Here is a 7,500-nt window from a genome sequence, read left to right as displayed (position 1 = left end):
CCAGCCGGACGCCCGCGCGCCCGCCCAAGGCCGGCGTCGGGCATCGCTTCTCGGCCTTTTGGCTAAGATCAAGTGTAGTATCTGTTCTTATCAGTTTAATATCTGATACGTCCCCCATCGGGGGACCACATATTAAACGGATTTTTGGAACAGGGAGCTGGATCAGGAGCTTGCTCCGTCCTCTCCACGCATCGGCCCGGTATTGCAGCGCCTCCGGGAACGGTGCACTACCTTCTCTCAGCGGTGAAAAGACAGACGTAGCTAGCAAGCAAGCGAGGTGGACCGGAGCTCGAGGTGGACCGGAGCTCCTTCCTCTCCGGTCTCGTCTCTCGTCCATCTGTGTGTCTCTGTGTCTCTCTCTCTCCCCCTCCCCGTTCCCGTGCTCCCTCCGTGCACTTTCCCGCGCCTCGACTCTCTCGGCAAGCAGGCCGGCCCCCTTTTCGGCTCCCGTGCGTTTTCCCTCCAAAAAACTTAGTTTTTTCCTCCTTTTTCCAGGGAGGCAGGCGTGGCTTGTGTGTGTGTGTGTGTGTGTGTGTGTGTGTGTGTGTGTGTGTGTGTGTGTGTGTGTGTGTCCCCGTCCTTGCAGGCGGGCCCCTTTCGACAGCCGGCCGTTTTCCCTCCAAAAAACTTAGTATATACACCTTTTCTTTCTTTTTTTCGGCAGGCAGGCAGGTGTGTGTGTGTCCCCGTCCCTCCCGAGAGAGCGCTGCCCCTTGCCTCTGCCCGCAGGTGCCGACGGTCCGCTTTCGCTTGCAGCTCACTCGGCACGGCTGCTGCTGGTGGGAGGGGCCTAAGCTAAGGAGGCCGGCCGGCTGGCGCCCCCCGCGGCTGCGGTCGTTGTCGGGCCGTTGACAGGAGATCAAAGAGCAGGGCCCCCGCCCGGGACTGGCGGGCAGGCAGGCGAGCAAGCAGGCAGGCAAGAGAGGGGGAGAGCGGAGTCCGGGCGGCCGGCAGCCGCGTGCGGACCGGGCTCCAGAGGCGTCGGCCTGCGCCGCTGCGCGCCAGCCGGACGCCCGCGCGCCCGCCCAAGGCCGGCGTCGGGCATCGCTTCTCGGCCTTTTGGCTAAGATCAAGTGTAGTATCTGTTCTTATCAGTTTAATATCTGATACGTCCCCCATCGGGGGACCACATATTAAACGGATTTTTGGAACAGGGAGCTGGATCAGGAGCTTGCTCCGTCCTCTCCACGCATCGGCCCGGTATTGCAGCGCCTCCGGGAACGGTGCACTACCTTCTCTCAGCGGTGAAAAGACAGACGTAGCTAGCAAGCAAGCGAGGTGGACCGGAGCTCCTTCCTCTCCGGTCTCGTCTCTCGTCCATCTGTGTGTCTCTGTGTCTCTCTCTCTCCCCCTCCCCGTTCCCGTGCTCCCTCCGTGCACTTTCCCGCGCCTCGACTCTCTCGGCAAGCAGGCCGGCCCCCTTTTCGGCTCCCGTGCGTTTTCCCTCCAAAAAACTTAGTTTTTTCCTCCTTTTTCCAGGGAGGCAGGCGTGGCGTGTGTGTGTGTGTGTGTGTGTGTGTGTGTGTGTGTGTGTGTGTGTGTGTGTGTCCCCGTCCTTGCAGGCGGGCCCCTTTCGACAGCCGGCCGTTTTCCCTCCAAAAAACTTAGTATATACACCTTTTCTTTCTTTTTTTCGGCAGGCAGGCAGGTGTGTGTGTGTCCCCGTCCCTCCCGAGAGAGCGCTGCCCCTTGCCTCTGCCCGCAGGTGCCGACGGTCCGCTTTCGCTTGCAGCTCACTCGGCACGGCTGCTGCTGGTGGGAGGGGCCTAAGCTAAGGAGGCCGGCCGGCTGGCGCCCCCCGCGGCTGCGGTCGTTGTCGGGCCGTTGACAGGAGATCAAAGAGCAGGGCCCCCGCCCGGGACTGGCGGGCAGGCAGGCGAGCAAGCAGGCAGGCAAGAGAGGGGGAGAGCGGAGTCCGGGCGGCCGGCAGCCGCGTGCGGACCGGGCTCCAGAGGCGTCGGCCTGCGCCGCTGCGCGCCAGCCGGACGCCCGCGCGCCCGCCCAAGGCCGGCGTCGGGCATCGCTTCTCGGCCTTTTGGCCAAGTTCCGACGATACGTGGCATGACCGCGGTCCGAGGACTTGTCAAAAGGTGAAGACGACGAAGGCGAGGAGGAGAAGGAGAAGACGACGAACGGCGGAACCAGACCAGACCAGACGGGCGGATCCTTACCACCAGAAGACCGGAGCAGACGTCCACCAAAGGTCACCACGGGTAGTCGCCCTGGGTTGAGCCCAGGGGGCGAAGTGGGGCCTCCAAGATGACGGCGGTCGGCGGTGGTGAGCGGGCCCGCGGTCCGGCGGCTGTGCACCCTCTGTCCCGTGAGGGGCTGATGCGGTGCACAGTGCGCTTTGTGGTGAAGGATGCGGAGAGGAAGAAGGACTGGATGAACCGTGAGCGGTTTGAACGAGTGGTCCTGATGAAGGCTTTGGGGATCGAGTTGAAGGACATCGATTGTTTGCAAGACTTCCCGGTTCGAGGGATTTACGACCTGTCTCTCGCGAGCGACGAACTTTGTGAGAAGGCTTGGGAGAGAGTGTGCGAGGGAAAGGAGGTGGCTCCACTTAATGAGTTCCTGATAGAGCCGTTGTTCGCCAGGGAACTCAGGACTTTGACAATTCATTTGTTTAACCACCGGGTACCAGAAAGGGACATAATTACCTTTTTATCCAGGTTCGTGGATGTCCAGGGAGAAGGCCAGAAAGATTTAGACGTCCTCAGAGTGTGGACTGGTAAGAGGCGCTATACGGTGAGGCTGAGACCTAAGCCGTCTGAGGGCGAGGGTGTGGTTCACCCCCCGGCTTATTTTTCAATAGGGCCTAATAGGGGTTACCTCTTTTACCCGGGCCAACCTGTGACATGTAAGAAATGTTTTCAGAGAGGACATGTGGCTATGAACTGTCCCGGTGGTGTGTGTCGAAAGTGTAAGGCCACAACTCATGACACAAAGGATTGCACCAAGGTTTTGACATGTGACCTATGTGGGGCAGAAGGCCATGTTTACAGGGTCTGTCCGAGGAAGAGCCGGAGTTTTGCAGATGTGGTGCGGACCTCGGCGGAGGGCTCGAGGGGAGACGAGACCAGACCACCGCAGAAGGCTGCGACCACCCAGAGGCCTTGTGCAGACGTAAGAGAGGACAGAGGCGATAGACCAGAGGAGCCAGCAACGGCGACCGAGGTACCTGAAGAGGCGCGTCCGGGGACCTCATCATGGGCCGAACAGGTGGAGGAGGCAGAATCGGGGTCGCCGGAGTGGTCCATCCAGCCGAGCAGGGCCACAAAGAGGAAGTCGGCGGCTGAAAAGAGAAGAATGAGGTCTGACGTGTGCTTGTTTGAGACGGTGACCAATCGTTTCCAGGTCCTAGATTCCGAGGAGGACTCGGAAACCAGCGACGTCGAGGTCCAGAAGGTAGAAGATGGAGAGAGTGGACAGAGAAGGCCGAGACGTAAAAAGGCGATTGCTGTAAAGAGGGCGAGGGGGGAGGGTAAGAAAGGGGGTAGGAAGGAGGAAGGGGTGGAGGAGGGTGTAGAGGGGGAAGGGGAAGGGGAAGGGGGCAGGGAAGGGGGGGGTGGGGAGGAAGGGGAACAGAGGGAGGGGGGTGAAGAGCTGGGTAAGGAGGCTGACCCCTTGGAAGCCTCAGCCGCGGTTAGTACGCTCGATGACCCCATACCCCCGGGCCAAGGGGACATAGTGGTGGAACAGGAAGTTTCTGTTTCGGAGACCTCAGAACAGTCCGGGAAAGACGGCGGTACCCACCTTCTGACCTCCGATGATCCTGGGGTAAGTCCATCATCCCTGGGGGAGGGGTCCCCGCAGGTTCCAAGTGGGATGGAGAATGTCCTTAGCCCTATCGGAATACAAAGTGACTTTAGTTTGGGAGACGGGTTACAGCTGCGGACTCCTTTTGATCCAACATGAGTCGCACAGTATGTACGGTTAACGCCAGAGGGCTTAAAAATCATGTTAAGCGGATTGGCGTCTTTAAATATTTAGAAGCGCGCCAATTCGGCTTTTGTTTCCTGCAGGAGGTACATTTAGGCACGAGAGGTGATATTGCCACCTTTAAGAGAGATTGGGTTAAAGGGGAGTCTTGGTGGAGCGTAGGGGGAGTGCACTCGTCTGGAATTGGGATCCTTTGTGGAACCCCGAATTTCACGGCTAACGATGTCAATATCATAGTCCCGGGAAGGCTTATGGTCGTAGATGGTGTATGGGACGGACTGCAGGTCCGTCTGATAGCTGTCTACGGGCCTGCCGAAAGGCGGCTCCAGGCGGCGTTTTTAAGAGATCTTGAGCCACATCTGTTTACTAATAGGGTGGTGGTGATGGGAGGGGATTTTAATATGGATGTGTGTGACGTGAGTGGTGCGAGTGTGGGTAGTTTTAAGGAATTAATATCACGGTTTTCTTTAAAGGACGGTCATAAAGATCTTAGTCAGAGAGGGAGAATGCACACATGGAGTAACGGAAGGGGTGTTTTTAGAAGACTGGATTATATCTTCACCACCCTGCGTGGGTTGACACAGGCGGCACAGGTTACCCCGGTTTGGTTTTCAGATCATCTGTTGCTGTCGGTTGATCTGATACCAGATGGTATGGACCCTAAATCAAATTACTGGAAGCTGAACACGAAAGTGTTATTGGAAGCCGATTATCAGAGCATGATAGTTGCGCTTTTGGAACGCTTCCAGTTACAGAGGGGGAGGTACCCGACAGCGGTTCTTTGGTGGGAGGCCTGTAAAAGGGCTATCTCCAAAGCTTCTATTTCCTACTGTTGCCAAAAGAAAGTAGCAGAGAGAAGAGAGCTTGAGAGATTGCAGCAGGAACTTGAAGATCTGTATGTGGCTTCCAACCAGGGCGGTGCTTTTGATATGGCAAAAGTTTCAGAGCTCAAGCTCAGGCTGAAAGAACTTTGGTTAGAGCGAGCGAAGGATTTTTTGTTTAGGCTTAAGGGCACCCTGATGGAGGGCGAGGAGAAGTGCTCAGCTCAGTTCTTCGGCTCGGTCCGAGCCAGACAGAAGAAGACTCTCTTTGAGGGTCTGAGGAGAGAAGATGGGTCCATTGTCAGAGATATAGAAGGCATGGTGAGGTGTGCAACTAATTTTTACAGGTTTTTATTTTCAGAGAAACCAGTGGATGCGAGCTTGTGGGATGAGTGGTTGGTGGGTTTCGACAGGAAGACGGTTGGTGTGGAAGGTGTGTGTGGGGATCTAACACTGACGGAGATAGGAGAAGCCATTGGTGGCCTGCGAAAAGGTACTACCCCTGGGATTGACGGGCTTCCTACAGATTTTTATGTCACCTTCCGGGACAGGTTACTACCGGGGCTGTTGGAGGTCTATAATGAAGTCCTGAAGGAGGGTGAGTTAGGAAGAACGATGAGGACTGGTATCATGTCGCTGGTTTATAAGAAAGGGGATAAAGAAGATCTGGAGAACTGGAGGCCGATCCAATTACTCTGCACCGATTATAAGATCTTGGCCAGAGTATTGGGGAGACGGCTGAGGAAGGTGATGCCGGATCTGGTGAGTAGGGATCAAACCTGCAGTGTGGAGGGCAGAAACGTAAAGTGGAACCTGCAGTTGATCAGAGACGTGATAGAATGGGTGGAAGACAGGAACCTTGAGATGATGCTTGTGAACCTTGATCAGAACAAGGCTTTCGATCGGGTACATCACACTTTCCTTTGGGAGGTGATGAAAAGAGTGGGGTTGGACGAAGGCTTCATTAGATGGATCAAGGTTTTGTATAACAATGTCATCTCAAGGGTATGCATTAATGGTAAGCTAGGCATGGGTATTCCAGTCAGGTGCGGGGTGAGGCAAGGATGCCCTCTGTCCCCCTTATTGTACGTGCTCTACATAGAACCCTTTCTACATCTGATTCGAGGTGATCCCCGGGTGGAAGGGGTGGTGGTCCCGGGGAGTGGGGGAGCACAGGCAAAAATAGCTGCCTATGCGGACGATATTTCGTTGTTTCTTACCACTGACAGCAGCCTTTCACAAGTACTACAGATAGTAGAGAGTCAGACCAGAGGGACAGGTGCTTTTTTGAACACGTCAAAATGTACTGTTAAATATTTTGGCAAGTGGAAAGAACGACAAGATGTGGCGGGTGGTCTTACCTTGGTGACGGGGCCGGTGAAGATTCTGGGAGTTCTCTACCATACGCAGGACTCGGCCAGGATCAATTGGGACCTGAGGATGGGGAAGGTTAAGCAAAAGATGGGCCTGTGGTTGAATAGGTCGCTGACATACACGGGGAAAGTGCTAGTTTTAAAGGTGGACGTACTGCCACTGCTGCTTCACTTGGCCTGCGTGTTCCCCCTGCCTGCTCGGCTCCGCCGAGACCTGGTGAGGGCGGTCTTCCACTTCGTTTGGAGTGGAACGCATGAGTATATAAGGAGGGCAGACATGTGCAGGCCAGTGGAGGGGGGTGGTAGGGCTGTTCCGGACTTCCCGTTGAAGTTAGACACTATTTTCATTGCAAATCTGTGTAAAACCCTATACGAAGACCCGGATCACCTCTGTGTTTGTTTTATTCGTTTGTGGTTCGCAGCTACGATGAAACACCTGGTAGTGTGGACGAACACAACGCCGAAGGCCCAAAAGCTGCCTTGGCATTATAGGCATGCTGTGGTGTGGCTCCAGAAACATCCGGAGTTCAGGAAGGGCTTGGGTTCAACGGATCATAGGCAAATGTATAGGGTTATTATGGAGAAGGGGGAACCTGCGGTCGTGGGGGTGTCGGAGGAGGAGTGGAGGCAGATCCAGCCGGTGGGTCTAGAACACAGACTCAAGGACCTCAACTGGCGGTTGCTCTGGAACAGGTTGCCCGTGAGGGACACGCTCCACAGGCATGGATTGTCCAGGCAGGACAAGTGCCCGCGTCCCGACTGTTCTGAGGTGGAGACCCTACTACATGTATTCTGGGGTTGTGTTTTCGCCCAAAGGGTGTGGGGTCACTGCGAGGAGCTCTTGCAGAAAGTCGCCCTTGATTTTGTTTTAACGAGCCGGGTGGTGATTCGAGGGATAAAGGGAGCGAGGAAATGGAATACAGAATTTTTGTTATGGTTTATACTAAGTTTAGTTAAGTTTTATATATGGGCAGCTAGGAAGGAACTGGTGGAGCACGGCGGTAGTGTTACAGCCGTGTCGGTATTTTGTAAAGTCAAAAACGATGTCAGCAGACGTGTCCGGTGGGACATCCTGCGGTGGGGTTTTGCAGCGGCAAAAGAAAGGTGGAAGGGGTTAATTTCTTTGGGGTGTTGAATTGTTTTTCTGTGTATGGTTTTGTTTCTGTATTTCTTGGTTTTATAATAATAATGGGAATGTTGGGGATGGAGGAGGGATTAATTTTGCATACTGGGCGGGATTATGGTAATGTAAGGAATTTGTGTAAATATTTTCGGTGACTGTGTTTTGGAGGTTTTCTGTTTGAACTAATATGAATATTGTCTTATTTATACTTTTTGGCTTTCTGATTTTTGATTTTGACTGT

At 54.8% G+C, this 7,500-nt stretch overlaps 2 non-coding genes across 2 annotated transcripts; both read left to right on the top strand.

Moving 5' to 3' along the window:
• The first annotated feature begins 42 nt into the window (after positions 1-42).
• Positions 43-233, top strand: LOC148809674 (U2 spliceosomal RNA). The gene has a single exon (XR_016087295.1). It is a non-coding gene; the product is annotated as a U2 spliceosomal RNA (small nuclear RNA).
• An 810-nt stretch (positions 234-1,043) lies between these two features.
• LOC148809673 (U2 spliceosomal RNA) lies at positions 1,044-1,234 on the top strand. The gene has a single exon (XR_016087294.1). It is a non-coding gene; the product is annotated as a U2 spliceosomal RNA (small nuclear RNA).
• Positions 1,235-7,500: the final 6,266 nt, after the last annotated feature.

Source organism: Atractosteus spatula, unplaced genomic scaffold, assembly GCF_055471065.1.
Source record: "Atractosteus spatula isolate fAtrSpa1 unplaced genomic scaffold, fAtrSpa1.hap1 Scaffold_124, whole genome shotgun sequence".
In the NCBI taxonomy this organism is placed as follows: Eukaryota; Metazoa; Chordata; class Actinopteri; order Semionotiformes; family Lepisosteidae; genus Atractosteus; species Atractosteus spatula.
Note: the sequence above shows the minus strand (reverse complement) of the source record. Positions and strands in the feature narration are given on the sequence as shown.